A 26,829-nucleotide genomic window follows, 5' to 3' on the forward strand; every position below is an offset into this window, starting at 1 on the left:
ATGCTCGGGTGATTTATGAAATGCTGCCCGTAAGTGAGAATGTTCCTGCAAACACTGAAAATGTTATGTCATCCTTTCTTCTGCAACACTTTACCTGAAATCCTTTTCACTCTGTGGGACTACAGATGACTTCAGGGGGATATCCAGTGTGCAGCCCACACCAGACCGAGGTTTCCAGAAATCAGAAGTGTGCAGTTTCCAAGATCTCTGCAAAATATCAGCTTGTCTGACTGCTTTTAAATGCATGAAGTAAAACACTGCTATAAAATACTGTTGCTGCATCACAGACATTGCAGTTGAAATCAGCTTTTCGGCTCTGTTTCTTCTCCCATCTCCTACAGCAGAACTTTCCTCCACACCGAACTCTTAAGGGTTAACTGGAATTGGCTGGAGGAGGGGGAAGTCGGAGGTCAGCTCTTGTTCTGACACCAGCGAACTCCCGAACTCACAAGTTACTCCTTAAGCATGTGGTTTCATCCTAGCTTCTTCCTGCCAGCGATTTCTCACTTTAATCACACACCCACAGCAACCCAGATCTTTAAATTCAGCAATTCTTTCTCAGGTTTCAGCAAGTCATTGGCAGCCTGAGCTATTTTGGGGATATTTTCTCTTCTGCAGATGCAGCTTAGGAAAACGCAGGGAGCATGCTAAAGACCTGCAGCTATTTGCCTTGCACAATTTGCTCATTTCTCTTTATTTCTCTGTTTTCCTGCACCGATCACTTAAAGGACAATCTCTCTTGCAAACAAAATCCCCGGAGCCTGATTAGAGGGACCGAAGGCTCCCAGACACGGATTGCCTGCCAGCCACAGCACGGTAAGGACATGGACACTTTTGGCTAACCTTGCATTGCAGTTTTTTAAGCTTTGCTGAATGTTTATTTGTGTCCATCGCTTCCAAATCAACACTGCTGGCATGGCAGGCAGTCTCCAGCTCCTGGTCTCCATTTTCATTCCCTAAAATCCTCAGCACTTGTAAGTAACACGTTTATACTCACCGTCTCTTTGTGTGTTCTAGAAATCAATGACTGACACTGATTTTGATCAGTTCCAGAGTTGTTCTTTATCCTTACATTTTTGTATCTTTTAGAGATTTGTAATTTTTAATCCTGACTGAAATTGTGGATGTTCCTATTGCCTGATCTTCCCTATTGTAGATATATTGCTGGTTTCATTATTTAGAACTGCAAATAATGCAAATCAGGGACTTGCTTTATGTATTGTAGATAGAAGCATTTTTAAAAAGACCTGCTATTGCTGATTTACAGGTATATATAGATCTTTCTTAGCCTGCATGCAGGCTATACACTACCTATATATTACAGTTCTGCTATAACACCTTAACACTGCCACAGAGCAGTGCTAACATCACAAAGACAAATACACTATAAAACCAATATAGCAGAGTTATACTGAAAATGAATAGCTTTTATTGTGCAGTTCTTTCTGTATAGACTCTCAGAAGCGCATGAAGTGAGCTCTGCAGGAATGGCAAGATAGTAGTTTTACAGGATGTGCTGTTTATTGAAATACTTGTAGAAACATTTTACTGCTGCAGGAAGACAAACACAGTTCATTTCTAATGAATATACAAACCAAGTTCTAGGAATTTCTGGTGACAGAAACTGGGAAAGGGATTCTTTTGATCCTTTATTGTACTTGAGGCTCTTTAGAAAACCGGAATTGTTTTATCTCATCGGGATTAGCAATGTGATGACTGCAGAATGAGAATCCTCCTGAGGGCTTAATGTACGTTATCCAAATATCTGACTGCAACTCAGTGCATGCTGTCCTACTGAGAGGTTTTAGAAAGCCTGACTTTGCACGAGGGGGAGAAGGGGCCTTCGGATACAAGCAATCAGAAGCTGTTTGCATCTGCTGCCAGAACAGACAGGAGCATAATGGACAAATGTAGCCCCATGACTTTTCCTATAAAAATGTTTAGGCATTATCACTCATAGAAAAAGCAAATGTTAGCACAGCCTTTGAAGCAGTATTTTAGGAGGTTTTTCAATCTTCACCTTTTGCCTTTCAATAAGGGAGATTTCTTTTGTTCATTTCCTAGCCTGCACATTTCTTGAGGGATTTAGAAAACTGACTGGAGGGATAGGGGAAATGCTATAAGTGCACAAATGGATTGAAGATCTTATGTTCACCAACAAAGGTTCAGACACTAGATTACTATTTAAGGCTTATTTTTCAGCATTGAAAAAGTTCTTCAGGTGATACCTGAAGAATAAAAAACAAAAACAAAGCAAACAAACAAAAAAAAAACCCCAACAACTCAGCAGTCATGCAGAATATAGAGCACTAGAAGCCAAAAGGAAAACTTCAGTTGCTATTAGTAGATTTAGAATCAAGCTCTAGAGGTTATGTTTGTGCTTCAGAAAGCACCCCATCAATTTTGGTAAACAGTTTCTAAGATACTTTGTTCCCCCAGAAAAGCAGGCTGGTCTCTGAGCATGGCTCTCCCCTCCCACTGGCAAACCTCAGCCTCATTTCCACTGAAGTCATGATACTAAATCAGCCTAATGAGATGGATGAATCAGTCCTTTGGTCCTCAGATTCATTTTGCACTCAATCCCAAACACTAGCACTCAGCTTGCAGGAAATCTTGAGACTATGCGTTTCACAGAGTGCAGGCAGAAAACAGTGATTATGGTCGGATGTGTTTTTGCTCAAACTTAGCAAAGCATTTGATTGTTTACTGTTAGAGGAATTGCTATGTCATCAGACAGGCTACAGGGCACGCATGTAAAATCTAGATCCCTTATTTCTCTCATAAAAAGTTATGTTCAGCACAAGCAGAAGCGAAATGAAATGAAGCTCTACTGACAGGACAAGTCTGGGCAGAGTTTGATGTTTAGGAATTTAGCAACATAAAGCTCATTATAATCATATACTTCTACAGATAGACTATTCATGTGTCACATGTTTGGGCTCACTTTAGAAAATGTCATTCTAAATTATGCCACTGAAAAAAAATCTGTATTATTAGAAAGACAATGAATGTTGGAGAGAAAATAATCTGGATAATGAAGAAATGGATGTCTTCTAGGATATATTAACTTATTTTTTAAACAAACTGCTGCATATAAGAATTCTCTAATTCAATAAAGAACATAAATCACGAGGACTAACAATTCTCCAGATGTTCCAAATTGAAGATACACTCACATTGAGCTAATACATTCATTTTGGCTTCCCACTGGATCTTGCCTAGCCCCTTCATACAAAGCGTTCAAGCTAGGACCACAAATAGCACCTCCCTCTGCTATGAGCAGAAGTGGCTGCTTCTTGTGGTGCGTGACAGGGATCATACTTCCAGTGTACTGGCTGTGTCCCCAGCAACATGGAGGAGGCCCCCCTGGCAGGACCAGAAGAAAAACTGTCAAAGAACAGGCAGAAATCACCTCCTGCTCTTCCACCACCACTGCTCAGGCTGTGCAGGCAGCATGCACTGGTGCAGGTCACACCACGCACCTCTCCTTACCCACACTCTCTCCTGCTGAGAGGACATCTCCCACCCTTAGAGCACCAGATAACTTGTCTGACTCCTAGGGTTCACGAGAAATGCAGATCTAAGGGAAGATGACAGCAGCTCTCCATGCTGCATTGTGTGTGTGTGCATATACTTTAAATGTGCTACACACAAGACTCTGAAGATTAACTGACTCTATAAATGCACTAATTTATAATTCAGCAGCAGCAATGATGCGAGGCACTCTATAACTCATACTTGATGGCCTTTGCCTAGAGTCAAGTATATACAAGGAGCTGACAGCTATCAGAAAGGGCAGTGGCTAAAGCATAACAGATGCTGATTTAAAGTAAAACTTGTTCTGAAGGCAGAATGCGAACGTAAAGCAAAATTAGTCCTTCACTTGAATAATCACAAGATTTAGTCTCTCCAGTTTTAACGACATCCTTAGATACACACTACAGTTGCTATAAAATCAGTTACTGTACATAAGCACAGCCATGGTAATTTCTTAAGTTCTCTACACCTAATGTTTTCTTGTCATTTTATTCTTTCCAATTTCAGCTTAAAAATCAGTTAAAAAAAGGTTTAATTGATCCTGCTTTACTCTCTAAAAAGCCTCCAAGTGCCTACAAGTCTCAGCGTTCAGTCAGTTCACTGACATACAATAGATTTCCATGCTGCAATGACCTGCTGAGATGGCCAAGCCCATCATTAAAATTGAAGGAACTGTCTTATCTTCTTGACTGTTACTTTGCACCAGGATAATTCTGCTAGATGCAGTTGAGGGACTGAAAGAGGAAACATCAGCAAAGAGTGAATGGCACAAGAATTCACCAAGGACTGACTTTTGATTTAGATAATCTCATAGAGAGGGGCTCTGCAACAACAAACAGTGCTTTTACATTAGAGACAGAACAGACTGGGGATATCCTTTAAGTACTGTTGAGTCCTAACTAAGAATATTCTATTGTTCTGATCACTCGTACTCCAGAAAGATGAAAATGTATCCTAACAATGAACTAGAGCTAGAAGTGCTATTCACAAAGATGCCAGCAGGTGGGTTAATTATTCAAGAGGTATGACAACACTAGCCCAAGAAGAGAGAGACATAAGTCAACCATAACATCTAGAATTAGAAGAATATACTAGAGCAGTAAGATGAGAGCATGAATACACTCCATCTTTTTAAGATAGAGCATGATCAATTAATCACTACTAGCATTGTCTGTTTCTGCAAGTTGCAGCAACACTACAGCCACTGCAGGGTTGTTTCCTAGGTTACTATGATACCCTGGATTCATGTTAATGTAAGCAAGAATCAATTCCTGGATGTAATGTATGGACTAATGGATAGGTACTATAATTTGCTTCAGTACCCATTAGTCTTTTTCATAGCATCTGTATTTCAACCTCTTTCAGGCACACAGATGAAACCAGCACTTTGAGTTAGGGAAGAATGAAGGGAACAGACTTGTTTTTCATTGATATTCTGAAGAATGTGGGAAATATGTTATAAGGCTGCACAGTTTAGGTCTAGTCTAGTACCTAGTCTTCAGCAAAGGCTTTAACATCTGCCACAGCATTCTCCTGGGGAAGCTGGCTGCAGCTGGAAGACTGTGCAGAGGAAAAGGACCTGGGGATGCTGGTCAATACTCAACTGAGTGTGAGCCAGCAGTGGGCCCAGGTGGCCAAAAAGGCCAATGGCATTCCTGGCTTCTATCAGGAATAGTTGCCAGCAGGAGCAAGGAGGCAATTGACCCTCTGTCCACAGCTCTGGTGAGGCCACATCTTGAGTACTGTGTTTAGTTTCAGGCCCCCCACTACAAGAAAGACATTGAGGCCCTGAAACACGTTCAGACAAAGGCAACAAAGCAGGTGAGGGGTCTGGAGAACAAGTCTTGTGGGGAGTGTCTGAGGGAGCTGGGATTTAGCCTGGAGACTATGAGGGGAGACCTCATAGGTCTCTACAAGTATCTGAAAACAGGTTGTGGCAAGGTGAGGGGTAGGACTGGAGGGAATGGCCCAAAGTTACACCAGAAGAGGTTCAGGCTGGATATTAGGAAAAATTAATTCATGGAAAGAGTACTGATGCATTGGCACAGGCTTCCCAGGGAGGTTGGTAGAGTCATTATTCCTGGAGGTTTTCAATAAACATGTAGATGTGGTACTAGGGAATACGATTCAGTGGGTAACATAGGTGGCAGGTAGGGCATTGGACTAAATGATCTTAGAAGGCTTTTCCAACTTTAATGATTCTATGATTTTTGCACTTTTGCTCAAAAAAACAAAACAAAACAAAACACCCCACACCCAAACTGACCCAACAGTTCATGAGGCTGCCTCACTTTGGAGGGAGAAGACAAAGCCTGAGGCACGTATTTTCATTTTTCCCCAAAACAAAGCTATATTTAATGCCATATGGATGAAAGAATGTAGTACAGATCTGGGCTGATTCTCTTCTTGATGCCAAAGCACAGAGCTTTTCTATCCAAACCACACCAGAATATCAGAACTCAGCTGCTGTGTAGGTCCTACAACTGCCATGCAGACTACAGTAGGTTTGACCGCTGCACTTTAGAGGTCTTTTCCACAAGCTATGATACCAACAAGAAAATGCTCTAAGTAGCTTTTATTTTGCAGTTAGCCTTTAGAAATGGATGGCTGTCATTTATAAATTAAATTTTGCAAGATATCCTTGCAAGATTAATGACTGAAATTCCATCCCTAAAATTGGAATCAGTCACTGCAAGTTTCACAATATTGAAGTGTTTATATTATCTTGAGATTTTAAGGCAGTGAGCTCCCACAGCAGCAATAGTGAGTACAATATATCAAAGAGATACATTTAAAGATGGCATGTCCAAGGCTACATAAAACAACAGTGACAAGAAACAGTTCATCTGCAGTTACTGGGCAATTTTAACTAGGTGCAAAAGATAAATCCACTGGATGAAGCAACTAGATCTCTGACATTTAAAATAATTTACTGCTGTGAAATAAAACTGTTGAAATAGGTAAGCTAAATACTTTAAAGTGTTACCTGTATAAAGACTTAGTTAAATCATTTAAAAAGAATATTGCTTAAAACTATTTGGGAAAACAGACTATTGTCTGTTAAAAGGCTTAAATTAAAGGCTTGTGAATTCAGTGACAGTACTCTGCAGTCAGCAAGATGGATTGTTACAGTGCCATCTTCTGCCTTTCTAAACACTGGCTCCAGTTAAGCACAGCTGCAACAGACTCCTTACTTTTTCCCTCATCTCTGTCAACCCTTCTTCAGTCAGCTCCACTGAGTATTTCTCTAATCTTACAGATTCTTGAGTGACTTTGGCTTCACTACTTGAGATGATCAGGGAAGAAATCATATGGAGAATCATTATGAAAGGCACCTGAAAGTGGAATTCATTCCTGAAAGTTGAAGCCCCAGCCAATAAGACAAATCACCAATTTATATGAAGGACACATGCAGAACCCAATTCTTATTTCTCACTATGTAATATCACCTCCTTTACCATCTATAAGAGATTAAAGCCACCAGCTTTATCTGAAACTGAAGTGTACAAATTCAGTGTAATATCTGAACAAAGCAATGCTTTAATAAATGTAAACATCACTTTTAAAAAGAAAAAGCAAATGCAGCTAAAGTTCTGCTCTTCCTAACACTGTCTCACACTTACCCCTGAACATTTCATGATGTGACCGTGCCTTTCTTGATGCCAGACAGTGTTCAGCTGACCTCAAAATCTGCAAGCAAAAAAAAGGATTCAAATGAAATCATTTTCTCTGCAGAGGACAAATGCCTCAGATTATTACTATCAAGTATGTGAAGTCTTTCAGATATGACAGTGATCTAGTCATATTCATATCTAGTTAACCACTTTAGAGTTAGATATAAACAGATAATATTTCAGCCCTGCAGAACAGGCTGACCTCCCACAAACCTCAAATTTAGTTCTTTCATGCAGTTTGTCTGTGCTGGTATTATTAATAGGCACACTAAAATGGGAACTTCACCCTGGCTCAGCTTGACTCATTGAATGGCCTTGGGCATCACATAACCTCTGTCTCCAGTCCGCTATCTGCATAATGTGTTTGTCTGTCTAGTGACTTTACAGAATTGTGGGAATATAAATGAGGCATTTCACAGTTTTTAGGTTACAATACACTGACGTCCCTCATAACCCCGGTGTATTTTTTATAATGTATCTCCTGAATTTTAACACAGACTTGTCTTTTCCATCAAGGCAACTAAACTGTTTAAGTAGAAGGAGGAATTATTTAAGACTTCCAAAATAAGCATCCTAAGATTAGTAACTTGAAGTAAAAGAAAGGAACCATAGCCATATAAAGCTTGGATTCTCACAGTCTCAAATATCTTTCTGTTGATGCTTTTAAATAAGTTCTTCACCATCCTAGGAAAAAGAAGAAAGCTTCATTTCCCAACTTTAGAAATAATAGGTAATGTGGTTAGTAAAATTTGTACCAAAAGGAAGAATCTGCTGGTTATTAATCTGGTAGTGAAAAAGAGTTGTATTATTTTGGAATCTGACCTGTTTCTGAGTGCAGGACAATCATATTCACTTCACTGCAGAGGATGTAAACCCTCAGCTGAGATCATAAAATAGCAGTTGAGTTATAAGCTTGGTTACGTATTTTTTGTTCTCCACTGAAATTATTCTACACTGTGACTCCTCTGCTCTGAGTATGGTCCCTTCTGTCTCAGAAAAAGGCTCCTTCCCCTTAAGGAATGCCCTCAAGGGACTTTTAAGACATTGACATGCAATACTCAGATGTTCGTTAATTTTTAATGTCAGCCTGAAGTAGATGCAAAAATATACACTCATCTGACATCAGTTCAAAACAGAAAGATGGAGCATCAAAAGTCGATTAGTTCAGCAGTGATTATTGCATCAGTGAATGCTGGAGATGATCTCCATGCAGCAGCTCTACAAGGCCCAGGCATTAGGCTGACTACTGCTGCTCCAATGGGTGCAGCCACTGAACTTTGTCAAGACGGTATTCTCTGTATGCTCATTCAGCCATCGTTCTCATTTTTTTTCCCTTGCCTTCCTCATTGTTTGCATTATTCCAGTCCAAAAGAACAGACAGCAATGTAAAGCAGTACAGTACAGGGTACTGTATATTGAATGGCACTGCCTTTAATTACTGGGCAGTGAATTGTTCTTCAAATTCAGGCCCTCTCAGTTATGTCATCCTGGAGCACGGTTCTCTAGACAGCACAGATCTCAGGGAATGGTAAATGCTATTCCATTTCTAATTATGTCACTAAAGTGCAGTGAGAAAAAACTGTATTACCCCAATCAGGCAACATGTAGATGTGTATGAATGTATAACAGATGCCTGGAATTGAATGTGCCTTGTCTGCCCATCCATAAGGAAAGAGAATTCAGAGCTTCAGTCTAACTCCCAGCTTGTGTCCTTGTGAAGCCTGGCAACAGGACAAGAAATAAGAACTCTAATGCTGATCTGATCCCTAATAATTACAGAAGTGTATGACATAACTACAGATGTTATATATAGTGTCTGAAAATGCTATTTTAAAAGACAGTTCAAATAAGAATGCAAAAATAACCAAGGTTGAATTCAGTGGCAATATTCCCATTGACTTCAATACGATATTTGCTTGTTCAGTGTAGTTGTAATTTTGGGTTAGTGTCTTTCCAGACAAAAGGAAGGAGTTACACTAGCTTAAAAACTACTCTTAAATCCAAAGCAAATAGCTCTTAGGAGCTGAGAAAAGAGCATTTTTTCCACAAAACTATTTGCATTTGGATAGAACTTTAGATATAATGCCATTGAAAGTAGCCCATATAAAAGCCCATATAAAAAGTTCTTAAAAAAATGAAATTGAAAAGCCTCAGAGGCAGAGCAGCAAGAGGCAGTTCTGCAGTCATCTACATTACTCTTTGATATCCTGATAACCAGAAAGCAAGACTTGAAAGTTGCTCAGTGGTTGAGCAAAGTAAAGCATAACAATATGCAATCAAAAACAAGAATATACTCCACCCTACTGCAACACAAACAGTAACAGCAGCAAAGCCAGAGGGACAGTAATAGCCCACAGGCAAAATAAGAGTACTACAGCAGTTCCTGATCCTGGAAAAAATACTTATAGTTAGGGCTATTTTTATAATTGCAGTGATGATAAAGCATATATTTCAGTACTTTACCTTATTACTTTATTAGTGATGGATTTTGCCACAGAGCAACTCTGTGAAGGGGAAAAATGAAAACAACTGAAGCATATAAGTGGCCCATTATGTCTTCTGAGAAGAAACAGTGAATTATTTATGATTAATGTGATAAGCAAAACCACTAGGTCTGGAGCTTAGCTATAAATACATCTTTTGATGCAGTTATTGATTTACCATTTAATGATGGTTGGTTAAAGGATGAGGTTGCCCAGGCTCTGTATCCATTACCATTACAGGACAAGTGCCAAGGACTTGTGGATAATTGCTGCTCTTGACTTTGATGTATCGCATACATGCTGCACCCATACTTCAATGGCTGGTTAGGTGCAGGGCGGGTGTGTTCTTCAACACTGACCAAAGCAGGCAGGTGAAATCCCTGAATCAGCACTTTATATTTGAAAACGTTTAAAGAAATACGAGTTATACAAAAGTTTACAGCTTGAACGGTAGTTTTGGGAACTGCTAGGTTGCATTCAATAGCTATCAACTATTTTCATCCACTGTCACTATTGCTTCACGCAGAAAGCAAATAGCCTGAGCTCCACTGCCTAAACGGCACTGCGAGGTTCTGCCACTAGAGCGCGTGGAGGCATACGTGAAGATTAAGCCTCTCAGAACCCCGTCATTAAATTCAAACTACCACCAAGACATCGGACAAAGGCAAGCAGCACCAATGTACTGTTTTTAATTATTTCCTTCTTGACTGTTAGAACTTGCCTTAAAGGTTGTCCTATGGGAAGGTGTCACCCCCGTGCTCCCCTTTTGCTGGAAGGGGGTTTTGATATGAAAACTGAATAACACAGACATCCAGAAATAGTCCTGCCAATTTTACAATGGATTACACCTGTGTTTTCAGTCCAGTGCCAGCGAAATATCACTTCTAGGCTAAGGCTTCTACTTTGGAGCCACATAATAACCCTGTTACTCTGTACTGGAAAACATACAACCAGGCAAAGCTGCTGCTTGTTTCTCTCAGTGCTAGATGCATGCTGAATAGCTGCATGTTCACTTGGCAAAGGAAAACAGCAACAAAGCACATACCTGTGCACAAACTGAAAATCTGCTGTTGTGCTGAGAATACGGATGCTGCACTGCTTTAAATAAAGCAATGTGAAAAGAGCCTATAAAAGTCGCCCTCTTTTATAGTATAAAAAAAAAAAAAAAGAGAACAGTTAAAATTAGAAGTGCGTAGGCACAAAGCATTGCCAGGATCAAACAGAATATGTTCAAATGTACACATTTAGAAATGCTAAAAATCAGGTTCTGCCTCCATACTTCGCAGAATCAAGGCTTGGCCCCTTCTCCATCTGTAAAGCCGCACTGACAGCACACCCTTCCCCTCTCTTTTTGCTCATTTCTTGCCTCTTCACATTGCAAACCCTTATTAGCTGTTTTGATCACACAAGCCAGGTCTTAGTAGTAGTTTTTCACCACCCATAGTGTCAACTCTGATGAAGATTTTAGCCCAAACTTATTGGCTATTCTTTAAAATACACCAAACAAGAAGAATAAAGCCCCACCGTATGTGTAGAGAGGATACCCACGGGACAACATTCACATCTGTAACCCCACGCATCTTCAAGTGGGTTTCTGAATGGAGACAAACAGTGATTATTATCTCCCTTACTTCCCTTAGGAAAGGTCCTGCTACACCTTTCTTGGAAACGCTTTGGCCCTACAATCTTAGGAAATACTCAAGAGACTCGCTAGGCCTGTCTGTCTCCTGTCACTGTGTTCTGGTGGCTGCTGCAGTATCCTCCTGCAGTGACATCTCTACCCCCAGTGGCAGAGCCCCTCATTAACCATTTTCTACAGTTAGAGTGTGAAGCCCAGAAAGTGAACTTGCTGCTTTTACAAAGAGGGAAGAACACCCAGGAGAAGGTATTTAAAATATATCCTGAGGCAGAATGAAATTGATTTATGCCAGGGATTATTTTTATCTTTCCAGTCAAGCAGCAGTTAGGCAGCAAAGTTTGCTCAGACACAGACATGCAGCACTGTTTTGGGCCAGACAGACCCGACAGCACTTGAGAATGAAGGACACTGAGCAGCAGGCAGACGCCTGCCCTCCTGCAGCCCTTCCCCACAGCACCTGCAGGGAGGGGTCCCAGATCTCTGCTCAGGCAGGTGCCAGACCTACCTTACCTGCACCATGTGGGCAGCACAGAGCAGCCTTACGCTGCTGGAGAACTGCCAACAGGCAATTTCTGCAGGGGAGGAAACTGGGATCCTGCATCTACCTCACCACACCTGTCCCAACAGAGCAAAAAAAAATGGAAAGATGTGGAGGTCCCCATACTGCATTTGTTCTTCTCATATTGACAGTAAACTTTTTGTGCGTTGAGAATCACTCGCCTACGAGTATCTGGGATAGGCCTCCTTCCTTTTAAGGAAAATTTAAACCCAAGAAGGAATGCATTCTCCCAGCCCTGACACCTCAATCCAAAGCCCGCTATCATCAGCATTGATTTTGAAGAGTCTGCACCAAATCCTAACAAATCACTTCTGTAGAACAACAGGGGGAAAAAAAAAAAAAAAAAAAAGGAAATCAACCAAAAAAGCTACCTCTGGAGGAGGAAAGGCTATGGCCTCAAGATTTTTTACTAAAAAAGAGGCAGTGTAATTAGAGTTTTAATAAATAAAAACCATGTATCCCATTGCCTGAAACAACATGATCTAATATTTTGTATTTAATTGTCACGGGTAGAGAGGGAAGATCAGTAAAAACATGCCAAATAAGAAGCAGAGCAAATGTTTCCAGGCAGAATACTGAAATAAGCTATTTGGATTTTAAGGTTCTCTTGCAGTGACTGAAATATAAAAATTGCACTGCATTTTCAGTGCTTTAGAATCAGAGCAAGGTCACTACAAAGGAAAACTACAGTCTCCTATGCCACCAGAACACAGGCAGCTACGTGCAAGCTCATAAGTAAGAACTTCAAATGCATTTGTATGTCAACAGAGGTACTGATATCTGTATATTTGAAGTTTAGGAACTATATTCATCAGATAGTTAAACTACAGGGGCTGAAGAACTAATTGCATTCTCCTCATCTTGTCTGTTGCCTATGAGCGGCATATTGAAAGTTCCCTAGAACTGAAGAGAACAATACAGCTGGAAAAGGAAGGATTCCTGTCCAAATGCCACAAAGTAACCTGCACTTCATGAAGGGGCTTTCATTTTTTTTTTTTCCCTTTTAAAATTTTAAGTAAAAGCGTCACTTATCTTAAAATAAGGCCTCCATACTTTTGAACAAATACAACTGAGAATCAATGAACTATGTTACAAAAAATACCATTTTAGAAAAAGCAGCTAAAAGGAATAGCTCTAGAAGAAACTGTATAATTCAATCTCTTGGAAATGTCAGAGCACATCATCACAAGAGCTAAACAATGATGCAATTTTACATTATTTAACACAGGTGTAGAGAGGCAGTGGATGTAGATGTTTTCCTACAGAACCCAGCTCTGAGTTGTCATCCTCAATCAGAGCAGCAAAGAGCACTGGGACACAAGATGGTGTAATGCAAAAGTAAAAAATGAAAAAGGTAACACTTCTATTCATGCTTACATTTAAATACTCAGTGCATGCATACCACCTTCAGCTTTATACCTTTCCCAGCACAAATTTTTATGGCAAATGTTTATTCGTAGGCAGAACACAAAGATTATATATTATAGGCTTAACAAATATAAATATATTCTGCCTACTAACATTCAAAGTGTTTTTGGAATCCTGTATTATATTTGCTTTCCCCCCACTATGAGGGCAATAACACATCATTTCTAGATGATGACATCCAATAAAAGCAGATGAAATTTGCACAGCTGTTTGCAAGAAACAGAACTATTTTTCAACCTGCACTTTACATAAACAAAGCTGATAATAGAAAACCTTCTGGCAAATGAATTATTAGCAATTAGCTCTAATCTGGCTAGTGCATACTATAAGGACATCTCAGTGGTAGACAAATTTGATTTGAAAGAGGTTTTTTCCTAGCAGTAAAATAACAGGCTGAGGTCACTTTAAATGAATGTTTGAAATGCAATGTATTATTAGCATTTCAATCACTGCCAATTGCCTTTACTTACTATAATTACTGTTTCATAAGATTTTGAACAAATATAGTTTGCTGTATGCTGCAAGAGAAATATCACAAAGTAAGATAATTCAAATCAAGACTTACTGCAAGCACACCCTGAAACCAAGGCTTTAATCTCAATATCAATTATTCAAATACCCTCTCAATTGCATCTGTTTCCTTCAAAAATAAAGCAAATCTTCTATAAGTTTTTCCCTTCCTACTGAGAAGTAGGATTCCTATGATTTTGGGCATACCCATTCTAACACACTTCCTTTCTTAAGTTTCTAGAAGGCGACTTAGTAAGCACAGCTGCCTAACTTTTCAGAAGTAACTAATTTACAGTTCTCTGCAAGTGTCTTGGAGTTTATGCCCTTCTTTTACAGAAGAGCTTTGCAACAGGCCACCTTGGCTTTACCTAGCAAATTAAAAGTTGGAATAACAAAATGACCAGCTAACATATTGGTAATGAACAGAAAACTGAGTGACAGCAGGGTCTGTTGTTATAGGACAAGGGGAAAATGGTTTCAAACTAAAAGAACAGATTTAGATTGGATAGGAAGGAGGTTTTGTTTGTTGTTTGTTTGTTTTTTTTTTGTTTGTTTGTTTTTTACATTAAGCATGCTGAGGCATTGGCACAGGTTGCCTGGAAAGGTGGCAGATGCCCTGCCCTTGAAGATATTCAAGACCAGGCTAGACAAGCTCTGAGCACCTGATGTAGCTGTAGGCATCCCTGCTCATTGCAAAGGAGTTGGACTAGATGGTTATTAAAGAGCCCTTCTAACTTAAATGATTCTGTGATTCTATGATTACAATTACCTCAAATATTGGCGATTACAAAGACACTAATAGTAAATGCTATATAAACAAGTAACTATCTTTCCAGAAGATGTGACATGCTTTAAAACAGAAACACTGAAAGCTTCATAACAAATGAATTCATGGTATACTGGTAGTGAACAAAACCAAGAACAAACAAACCTCTAAACCTTTGATTTATCTTCAGTGTGAAAGAAATGCAAAGGAGAGTTACCATGAGTGGCTTTTGTTATTTCCTTGGGCTTTTGAATTTGTCAGTGTATGAAAACAACAGTTCATACCCCTTATTTTGTATGCAGTAGATAGAATAGGCTTCCTGCATTGCCCTCATGGGGCCTTTAAGACTTGAAAGTCTGCATTATGGCAATAATTGCAATCAAACCACATACTTCAACCAGTAATCTACAGGATTCAGGAAACAGTTCCTTTTCCTGATGAACAATCTGTTTTCATCTATTGGGTTTAAATACAGGCATTTTTCTTCTCCCTCTGAACCACCAGCTCAGCCCTAGCTGTCCATACATAAGTTCAAATGCTAGCCACGTAGATAATATCAGGAGTTCAGATACTGCCAGTGGACTTTCAAAATTAAAAGTAATGCAATTCAGCAATGCATAAATCATTCTTCCACTATGCAACTTACAAAGTTCTGGTAATTCTTGTTCAGAAGCAGGAAGATGTTCCACCTTTATTTAATGGTTTCTCAAATACTTCTCTGAACTCTGTATAGCCCAAAAAGCTTTTCTGACTACTTCCCAAGTAGGATACCTATGTAAAGAGGACTAGAAAGTCCTATTATGTTAGATAACTTTGTTTTGGTCAATGTATTTCCAGTCTTTGTGATCCTTCTTATGACTGAACAGCACGATCCACAACCACACAATCCTCAAACCATTCCCTTGGTGCACCTCTCTGCTCTGCAATTTGTTTTTACAACCCTTTTGTCTCAAACACACTTTCTAGCTTGGTCATGGAGTCCACCCCATGACAAACCACAGCTTCAGACCTTGGAGTAAAATATAACTATGATCACATTTCATGTGGCTGCTTTTCTTACTGATGTTAGCGCAGTACAGTTCATGGCAACTTGGAATGGGAACTTCAGTAAAAAAAATGGTAATATAGGTAGCCTAACTTCATAGATAGTAAGAATTTGAGACCGTCACGTCCAGCAAAATAACTGTCTTGACTGATATTTGGCATATATACAGCCACATATCCCTCAACAGAAGAGTCCTGCAAAAAGCCAGCCTAATATATACGTCAAACAGGTTGCCCATAGGAACTTATGACACAAGTACACATCAGTAGGCACATGCACTGAACCAGTGTTATTACCAAAAAAGCTTCTTGTTCCTTTGCTTCCACAACTGAAGTCACTGAGAAAGCTAAGGAAGATTGTCAGACATCTACATGATGTACAGCTTGATATATAAGCTGTAGCAGAATGAGAGAATGCATTTAAAACCAAATGTATTCAAATCAGCTCAGCCACTTCCAGCAAGAGTTACACAGAGCAAGGCTTAGCCTTCATAGCCAGGATGATTCAGGTTTGCAACTTTCCTAGAAGTACAAGTTTCTCTTGACAGCCATAAATTCATCTGAAGAGTGATAGCTATCAAAGGAACACGATTGATGCCACTTTCAACCATAGCATATCTTCTGTTAGTATGATTTATACCAGTTCATAGAATTAAATAATAAATGCTCTTAGCACAAGCATTTCTGGCAGTAGAAATATAATGTGTTAGGACTGCTATCAGTATGTAAAAGCTATAATAAGTAAATAAACAAATCACAACAAAGCCCACATGTTCCAAGAAACTTTTATGACATAACCTGGCCATGCTTGACTGAGTTCCCTTCTGAAACAGACTTGAGTTGACATTGGTGTCACTTTGCTGCTGCCTATGATTTCCTACCCACAACTCCTATCAAAGCAGAGTGTGAGCTTTGTTAATTGAGTCACAGGAAAAACAGAAACAAACACACCCAAACAAAAATCCCTTCTACCTTGAAATCAGTCACTCCAGTTCTGGCCCAGCTGTCTCTGAAGCAGCTGTGCTCAGTGACTGACCATTAGTTCCAGGTTACCACAGCTTCAATTTCCCACCATTGCCCTGGCAATACTCACACACTCAGCCTCTGCTGGGAGAGCTGCTCATTTCTGTAGGGTTGCACTGCTTTCTTGGTGCTTCCCCAGCAAAGAAAAACACCAGAACCCTTTGTACTTCGAGGTTGGTTGCACCACTGCTGGCCCAGCTAGCTCTGAAGCAGCTGCATTTGATGACTGCTAGTGCTAGCATTTGTCACTGCTTCTAGCACACTCTCTCCTGAGATATCCCTGCTCCACTAAATACGTATTAAGGTTAAGTACTTAGGTACCCAGGGCTGAAGCTCAATCACAGTATTTAGTGGTCCTATTTATTACATCATTTTAACTCACATTTTGCCAAATCCTGTATTTCCTGATTGGATCATAGATGTCCTGTTCTTAAAGAACATGATTCCTAAATCAGTTTCTGGATACGAATTTAAAAATATTTTTATGCATATATGCACATTCCAAATTCCTCCATTAGTAGCTTTGCCACTGATTATTAAACAGCTGTGATCCAAACTCCTGTCCAGCCTCACAGTAGCAAGAAAACCAAGCCTAAGTATATTTAACACAATGGAAAGTACAGTAATGACAGCAAGGCAGCAAGGTTCTAGGCTACAACAAGTAAGGACTTACTTAAATGCAACAGCCATAAGCACTAACATAAAAAATAAAATAAAATTAAAAAAAAAAAAAAAAAAAAAAAAGCTGCTCACCTTTAGAAAGCCTTGGGTAGGCAGGAAACTTCAGCAAAATACCCTCACCTCCCCCTGCCAACCCTTAAATGAGGGCTGGGAAGGGTTAATTCAGGCTCCACCCTTTCCAATCACTCAAGTACATTGCATGCAGCTGAGCTCCCCTGCCTTCCCAACAGGTGCTCAATCACTGCTTCAGGTTGTGACTTAGTAATTCTGCTGCAGCATGAAAAAGTTGTAAATGTGTTCACTACTGAGATTTAAGATAAATTAGAACTAACAGAACCCTCATTTTCTAAGAGCTGCAGAAATTACAGTGTGTTGTGTACTATATGTATCAGCAATAAACAGGGCCATTTCTTGCAGCCTTACTTTGCTTGGTTCTCTTGTAGGTTCAATTATACAAGCTCTTAAAAACTTTAACATCGCTATTCTAAATCTAATTCCTTCCTTCTGTCCAATGTGAAAGTCACTAAAATGTAATTTCTAAATAGCTATCTGCTTTCAGATATGTCTAAAGTAGAAATCACACAGTATTTTTACTGTTGAAACATATGTAAGACATGATTACTGCCCCGTGAAGTTTGAAGTAAAATTCAAACAAACAAGGTGAAGATATTTCTTCTATGTTGTACAGTCTGCAGTCTATAAGTAGTTTAACAAGAGAATTAGGTTTTAAAGAGGGCCTAAATATAGACTACAATTATTATCACTGAAATATGGCCTTTAAGTGCTTCCATTTGCCAAAAGGTGCTATTTCTTTTAAGTCATTTCTGTATCCCCATGTACTGCCAAGCATATTTTTCATGCCTTGAAAGAATATCTCACAATAATGAGGAGACCTTTTCACAGATCCTGCCAAGTTAATTGAAACAAGATAAGTAATGCTAGTTGAAGCAAAGAAAGCTCAGTACCAAGGTGAAGTCATCCCCGCGTGGGGTTCGTGTTTAGTGGGCAGTCAAGCTAACAATGTTACTAAAGGGAATAAAACTTGGTGTATCAGATTTAATGATTTCGAAAGTAGAGAGATAGTATTAAAATGCAGTACTGGGACATCATCTGAGAGAGTTGATGAGCCTTTGGTTTGATTACTCACATTCACTTATATGATTGGATGTTGTATACTATAATGCAATATTCAGATGTTCAGAGCAAGGTTGTGACACTGCTATAAAAACCATGTAATGCAACAAGCATTTGTACACATAGCTTTATGCTACTGAATGTACAGTCAGAAGACAAGACTGTGATCACCTTTACAAACTTCAGCTTTACCCTTTTAACTCTTTACGATCATCTGAAAATCTCAATCTGCTACAGTTACCTCATTTTGTAGCCCTTCCCTCCATCACAGGTTTGTCGTTTTCTGTTCCTACCTGTAATCATGTGTTTTTCTTTCTTTAGAGATTCTAGTATGGCACATTTGTTTCTTTCTTCTTTCTGCTGGTCCTATTACAGATTAAGCTTTATTAGTAAGTTTGATTTCTATAGACTTCTACCACCTTTTTTTCACCCAAATCTCTGCACTTCCTTAGGCTTAATATACAGCATTTAATTAAAGAATAATTAATGTGGACCATCTTGAAATTGCTGCCTTTTCAGAGTTCATTAAAAGCCCTTAATTTATTCTAGTGTTAATATCCTTAGATACTTGATTAAATAGCAAAGAAAGAAATGTCTGCTCTCATATGTAGATCACAGATTAGTAAAAGCAAAGAATGCCATGTTTAATCCTCATTTTACCGTGGTATTTAGGACTGTGCATCTCTCTAGATAGAACTTCTCTTGAGCCATCACTGGTTGTCGGAAGAAGTGAGCTAATTTTTAATTTTTGTTATTGTCTATTATTCTACAGGGCTTATATCCCATTGGAAGGTACTCACATTGCCTTCTTTTGCTGTACGTTCTTGGTGAGCCAGCTAGGGATCTAACCCTTGAAAGTTACCCCATCACGAGTCCCTTAAAAGTTCTAAAATTGCATTTGTAAGTAGTGAAATGGGGTGGTTTGGATGGGAAGGAGCATCCCTTTGAATGAGATCTTGCCAGTGCATATTCCAGGATTCTTAGGATCTCCATATCATAGGATTGTGTCTATAACTGAAAAATGGGGCCCCCTGTGGGACAGTAGAAATAGCCCTGGCCTGCATGGCTGAGTATTTTCAAGGCCTCAGCAAAGATACACTGATTACTGGAGAATGGCTGTTCGCCACATCCACTGTGGCGTGGCCACTGCTGATGACTTTAAATTGATTAAAAGTGCCTGAAGAGGCTTTGGCATATGAAAATCAACTACTATGTGACTGAGTTGAAAAACCTGACTGGCAGGTCACAATACTGACCAGGAAAAAGCCAGACCTGATCATTCCCCGACAAAAGTTCTGAAACATCTCTTCAGAAACTACTGGAGACCCTGAACGAGGGATCCAACGTTAACTAGACTCTATAAATGAAAGAACTGAAAGGTCAGATCTTGAGGTTCCACTTGAACTTGATCCTTTTGAGACCAAATGTAACTCCATGAAAAAAATGCAAGACAGACTGGTGGGGATGCCCCCCAACCAGTGCCCCTCCCCACCCAAACTACATTATATATAATGGCACACCCATACATGACAGCCAAACTTATGGATCTAGTACAGCAATTTAGGCAAAAACCCAAAGAAAGTATACCAGCCTGGCTGCTTTGGTTATGGGACATGATAGCAGAACGTGTTGTAGTAAAATGGACCAGAAATTTCAAAACTGGCATCCATTACTACTCACCCTGCCCTCAGACAAAGATTATAAGCAGAAGTCCAACACAATGAGGAAAATCATCCATTAATTCAATGCCTGATGGCCTCATGCCAAATAACATGGCCAAATAAAAATGATATACATTTAAACACAGTTTTATGATCACCTACAGGAGACTTACAAAATTACATTAGGACTGAAAAAGGTAATCTATGAGAATGTTTTTGAAAGTATGGATCCGATAAAATTTTCAGCAGGAATGAGAGCTCTCATCTTGCAACTAGCTCCACTACACCAGTATGGTACTTCAGTATCCATACTGACGATCCTACTGGCCATAATACAACAGGCCACCCAATTGGTGGTGGATCTGTGGGAGAAAGAGTGCCTACAAGCCAGGTGCAATCTCCAAATGGTGGTGCAGAAGTCGGAAGTCCACCTGTGACCATAATTGAGGACACCAGCCCTAATGTAGTCCAATCTGGACCCATTAGGGTCTCAAGAAAACAAATGTTTTATGTCCTGATTAGGGCAGGAGTTCAATTTAAAAAGATCTAAAAACAACCTGCTCAGGTCCTATTACAATTACGGAGACAGTTAACTGACAAATTACAATCTTCCCCTAAAAGGGAAGGAATTAGGACTACAGAAAGGATTTCACAAAAAACATGGAATCTAGAGGATTTCACAGTCCCACCAAAAAAAGGGTAAAACCTCCTCAGGCAGCCTGGGCTGCTGCGGCTAAGCCCCTGGAGGAAGAAGACTTGGGGACTGCTTAGCTAATGATGTGACGGGGGAGCTGAAATGCCCCAGGACTAGGGCCTCTAGAGGGGACCAGAGGCCCTAAATTGAAATAACAACTCACTGGTCCTGAAAGAATATGTTATGGTACTAGTGGGTACTGAGGCTGAAACATCGATTATAGATGGCAACTCAAATTTTCAGGCACTAAGGAAATGATAGGTGGGTTTGAGGGACAGATGATCTCTGTAACCCAGACATGGTTGAAACTGGGAGTTGGGCATCTTCCCACCCTGGGAGTACAGGGTGTTTATCATTCCAATTCCAGAATACATATTGGGGGTAGACATTCTGTGGGGTCCAACTCTCCGGGCCAATGTGGGAGAGTTCAGACTAAGAGAAAGATGTATTAGCATCTGCATGGTGCTGGCAATATTAAGGGGCCATGCAAAAACTGAGCTCATTTGTTTGCTGCAGCTGCACTTGATCATGAATACAAAACAATATAGACTCCTGGGTGGGCAGTGGGAGATCACTAACACTGTGCAGGAGCTGGAGAGAGTAGGGATTACACGACCTGCACACAGCCCATAAAACTCCCTCATATGGGCAAATCAGATGGTATGTAGTGAATGGTGGTAGATTACAGAGAACTAAATGAAGTCACGTTGCCAATCCATGCAGCCAAATCCAACATTATCTCCCTCGTGGATACACTGAGTAGGGAAACAGAAACATATCATTGTGTTCTGGACCTAGCAAATGCATTTTTAAGCATTTCAATTGCTAAGGAACCCTAAGACCAGTTTGCATTAACATGGGAGGGCAGGCAGTGGACTTTTCAAGTCCTACCTCAGGGGTATGTGCATTTGCCTACCTTTTGCACCACTACCTGGTGGTGCCTGACTTAGCAGATTGGAACAAATGGTCTACTGTCAAACATCTACCTCAATGATCTAATGTTAACATCTGACTCAATAAAGGCATTAGAGAAGGCAGTAACTTCACTAACTGCCCATTTACAGGAAAAAGGGTGGGCTATAAACCCATGGAAAGTACAAAGATCAGGGCTGTCAGTCAAATCTCTTGGTGTTGTCCAGTTGGGTTTTCTCCAGAGATAAGGTTCAAGTGTTCCCAGTTCCCACGACACCAAAACAGTTGCAGGAGTTTTGGGGTATAGTATTACAGAGTCTTTATGACCATCAATACTTAAGGTAATTGTTATTCATCATAGAATCACAGAATGTAATTGTGGTGTTTTGATCAGGTTTTATTTCTCAGTAATTATACTTTATCCTCCTAAATTACTCATTCATTTGGAAACAAATGGTACCGGTCTTTCCTAATACACCCCAATTGCAGTGTCCTGTTAGATTGTTGCTAGGTTTCAGTAGGGGTGGCTGTATGACTGCCCTGGATAAAGAGACACCTACATATTGTTGTAAATGTATTCATTTATTAGAGCAAGCACTTTGGACTGTTCAGAAATCAGAAATGCTATTAATACACATGGTTGCTCCACAGCAGTGGAAAACATTTTGTGAAGACCAACTACAAACAGCCATGTCAAAAAATATGTCCTAAGGCTTATTATTAATGTATCAGCTAGCAGAAATCACTCCACTGACCTCAATGAAACCATGGTGAATTTATAGTGTGAATACAGCTATGTAAGCTACATATTCCTTTATCACCATGCACTGGAAAAATGCATTCAAAAGGATAGGATATTGCATTAGCATAATATCTGAGGAAGACTGCAGCTCACAAAATTAAGTGAAAAGAATTGCCTGAAAAAGCAACGTCTTCACCTTTCATTTATTTCAAGTGCTTTGATCTTTAGTTTTTTAATTAAATAACTTTTCTGATTCCACTGACACTTTTAAAACATAATGTTTTTACCTCTAGGTAGAGGATTGTCCAGTCCCAGATATATAAATAAACATCATTTCAGATCTTTTTGCAAACCTATGCCTAATTTTGTAGTGCAAGCACAGATGGTGTAAAAGGACCAAACTATATTTGCATAAGAGTGAAAAATGTCTGTAAAACAATGTTAATTTTAAAATAACACAGACTGGATTCAGAGCAGGGTGAAATTATGACGTAGCTCAAGATATGAAACAGGATTCCAGTAACACAACATGCGAGGACCTTTTGTCTGCTGGCTGGTATCACATCCTGAAATGAGCTTTTGTACAAGATTTTTTAGAAGAGACTTCAATAAGGCCTTAATATATACGGAACAATAGCAGGATATGGCCTCTAACTGGTAGGAACAATTACTGTTCTCAGACATGCAAGTTAGCTTTATTGGATTTGGTGAGCACTTTCTGGCCTAGATACAGAGCTGCATGTAATTTGTCATGGGCACAGCTGTGACACAGTGAGCCTACTAAAGAACAGCAACTATTCTGTCCGAGCAGAATACACTGAAGAAAACTCACATGAGCCTCAAGAGTGTGATAAACCAGCTTGGGGATAATGCAAAAAAGCACACCAGGCTAAACCACTTTTTTCCTAGCTACACCCATAATGCCTTGGAGGCTGTAGTGCAAGGGGAGAGTCATCTAGACAGTCTCCACAATGGGTGGGAACTCCTCAGACCAAAGGAATTCTCAGCATGTAAATCTTCCAGTTTCATGGCAGAGCCATCCAAAAAAAGATTGTTATGATGGAAAGATACAAAGATAGAATTTACCCTCTGAATTTTGGAGAATGTAAGTAGAGACTTCTCCCCTCCACAGTAAAGCTAACAACTTCATAGAGGTTCTGGCTGTATGCACTGTACAGAAGAAAAGAAAAACAAAACCAAAAAATGGTGGTATAATGTTTCCTTTAGTTCTAAGAAAATGGAAAATGAGATGTTTGAAAAAGAGGACTTTCCATTTCCCTTTCTTTCAATCCCTAACTCTGACTTTTCCACAGTCTTAAGTATAAACTACTAAAGCATCAAGGCTCCTTTCTCATTCATCTCTTTCCTCCACTGCTCTTTATCACATGCATTTAAAATTCAAACACTGAAGTATAATTTCTGTCAGTTTTCCCCTAACTATGTGCAGTGCCCTGTTAGGCTGCACTTTCTCATTTTCCAACAATACTGAAAAGTTGCCTGGAGCTCGTAACTCTCAGATTTGCACAGTCCCCCCAAAATAGACCAGCACAGATTTTTGTGTCGCCTTCTGATAAACCAGATGGGAGAACTGAAAGACAATAAAGGGAAAAGAATAATTGTTTGTCAGCTTGATCCTCTTGCCTCACATCTGCACGAACACCTGCATGAACACAGAAGAATGGGTGGGACAGGAAAAAGAACAATCAGCTGAGGTAGAGCTACTTAAATCAACATTACTACTGCTGCAGAAATGCATGTGGAACCACAGCCTAAATGTGCTATTTTAAGGACTCTTTTAAATCTCTCACCTGTCACAGTCCCTATTAAAAGAATTGATACTAATAGGACAAGGATTATATCACTGCTGCTTACAATGCAGCCCAATTTTGGCTCATTGTTTCCTTGTTCTCATTGTTCTTGTTTGTAATTGCATTACAAGACACTCAGAACACTGATCATCTTTTGGCCTATATGAAAAATACCTGACTCCCCCTATAGTCAGTGCCAGTTTCATCACGGATTCCAAAGGGGTTGGACCTTTGGAACTAGACCAGTTGGACAAGCCAGTCTGTTTTGTTCTTGTCATTTAATGGAGATCTTTCAGAGCAGCTTTGGACCACTGAGAAATACCTTTTTGCAAGCAGTTTTACTTTTCTTATCACCATGACCTTAAAAGTGCTTAACAAGAATCATGGGATGTGATTTTTAGTTAAAAAATAATTGAAATCTCTTACTTGTAACAGGTGACAATTCTAAAGTCACTCAGACTTTATCTCTGTTGTTCACCTCATGTTCTAATAGCCAGTCTGAAAGAAGAGCTACCTCACACCTAATCTTCCCTGATGTAATTGCACTACCACAGTAGACACCCCTTGTACTGCTAAAAGAATTTTTTGTACTGAATTCGCTCAGTGCGTTTGGCTTTACATGGGGCACAGGATGCCCATCAATCATCTGGAGAAAACGTGCTGAAGTTAGCAGAATACAAAAGTACTGTGTAAATGAAGGAACTCAGTGCACTCAGGTTCCTTATCTTAAGACCAGTAAAGGAACTTGAGCATTAAGTGAAGCAAAGGGTCAATGAAACAGTCGTCACAGTTAACCAAAGTCATCTAATTCAAAGAGTAAATTCTTATCCATATATAACCCGAATAATTCCACTCAGCTCTGAAAATTGTTTTGTAAATCTACAGAGTTCTTTCTACTTTGAGATACTGACAAAAGAGTTGTGTCTCCCTGATTCCACTAAACAATAATTTCTACATTTGTGTTCACATATTTGCTTCTGTCTCAGCAAAAGATAAACTTGTATGTATTGCATTGCAAAAATAAGAGCACAACTACTGGTAAGTGTGCAGGCAAATACCGCTAAGAACATCTGCAGAAGTGGAAAAAGTGTTTTCAATGAATAATAAAATCAATTTACCCTTTCATTCAGGGGCACTGCAGTACAGCCTTTAACCAGACAGCTGTGCACGGTTGGTGCTGCAGATACTGCACAGGCTGTCAGTCCTGGCTCCAAGACTGACTCCGAACCTCACTGTTTTCTGTCCCAGTACAGTGAGCAACTCATAATTCTACCCACATCATTAGCTTTTGCAATTGATATTTTTATACATGGTTGTGTTAAAGATCGTAGTTGAAAGACTTAGAAAAAGCCAGAATTCAATACCTGAAGAAACTATTTTCCCAAAAGCAACAGAAGGTGTCACTGCTAACTGGTTTTAAGCTAATGAATCCCACAAGGGGAAGACACTGCCTTTGTTTCTAAAAAAAAAAAAAGAAAAAAAAAAAAAAAGTTGCTTGAAAGAGGGGAAAAGGAAAAAGAAAAAAGAAAGAAAAAAGACCGTTTTACAACATCTAATTCCTCATTTCCAACAAAACAAAGAAAACTGAATCTCTAAGTAGTTTGCAACCACGAAGTCTTTCTGTAGGCTGTATTTGAGCCTGGATAGCGACTTGCAGCCTCTCTAAACCTGCAGTATTTTGCTATACAGTTAACATACACTCCCTTGCCTACCTCCACGTTGTAGCGTTGCTATTCTGTGTTAAACAGCTGCTACCTCCCATGCCAGAGACATCTGCACAGCACTGATGATGATGCTTTGTGGTTGTTGTTTTTTTCCTAAGTGTACACCTAGGTTTTTAAGCACTATAGCTCCTTCGCGCAGTGCCGAGTAAAGCCAGCCCTGTGCCCACCGCCCCCGGAAGGCAAAGCAATGCCAGGGCTGTAATTCCAATAAATTCAGAGGTGAACAGGACTGCGGCTTTCGGCCGTCCCGTTCCGTAGGGGCTCCCCAGCACTCCGTGCCGCTCACAGAACGCATCCCCTGCCAAGCGAGAGGCACCTGAGGTCACCTGCATTATTCAGCAGTGCGTGCGGGAGCACCAGGGGGCCGTTCTACTGCCGAACTCGGCTCCGGGGGGTTATTTTTATTCCTTCAGCACGGGGGGTGGAGTCGCTCCAGTTTCCCCGCAGAAGAAGAAACATTCGTGGGCAGAGGGGCAGCCCAGCGGGAGGGGACGGGGACCAGGATTGCCGCGGCGCCCCGCAGCGGCTCAGCGCTCGCCCTAACGCAGCTCTCTCTGTCTCTCTTCCCCCCTCCCCGTCTCCATCTTCTTCTCCCTCCCGCTCCCCATTCATTCTTCCCCTTCTCTCCGCCTCCCTCCCCGTTGCAGGCGGAGCGGGCCCGGCAGGAGGCGGAGCGGGCCGCCGCACGTCCCCCAGCCGCTCGGCCGGCCCCCCCGCCATGGGTCGGAAGCGCTGCGTGGGGGGAGACGGCTCCAAGATGGCGGCGGGTTGCTGCGGGGTGAAGAAGCAGAAACTCTCCAGTTCCCCTCC

The 26,829-nt window shown here is 40.3% G+C and overlaps 1 long non-coding RNA gene across 1 annotated transcript in view; it reads right to left on the reverse strand.

Moving 5' to 3' along the window:
- Positions 1-26,829, reverse strand: part of LOC122163719 — a 69,962-nt gene that overhangs the window by 41,923 nt on the left and 1,210 nt on the right. The window contains exon 2 of the long non-coding RNA XR_006170025.1: positions 7,161-7,227. This is a non-coding gene — a long non-coding RNA (uncharacterized LOC122163719). The remainder of the gene's footprint in view (positions 1-7,160; positions 7,228-26,829) is intronic.

This window comes from Centrocercus urophasianus, unplaced genomic scaffold (genome assembly GCF_019232065.1).
Source record: "Centrocercus urophasianus isolate 14NV4802_14NV808 unplaced genomic scaffold, USGS_Curo_1.0 seq_24, whole genome shotgun sequence".
NCBI lineage: Eukaryota > Metazoa > Chordata > Aves > Galliformes > Phasianidae > Centrocercus > Centrocercus urophasianus.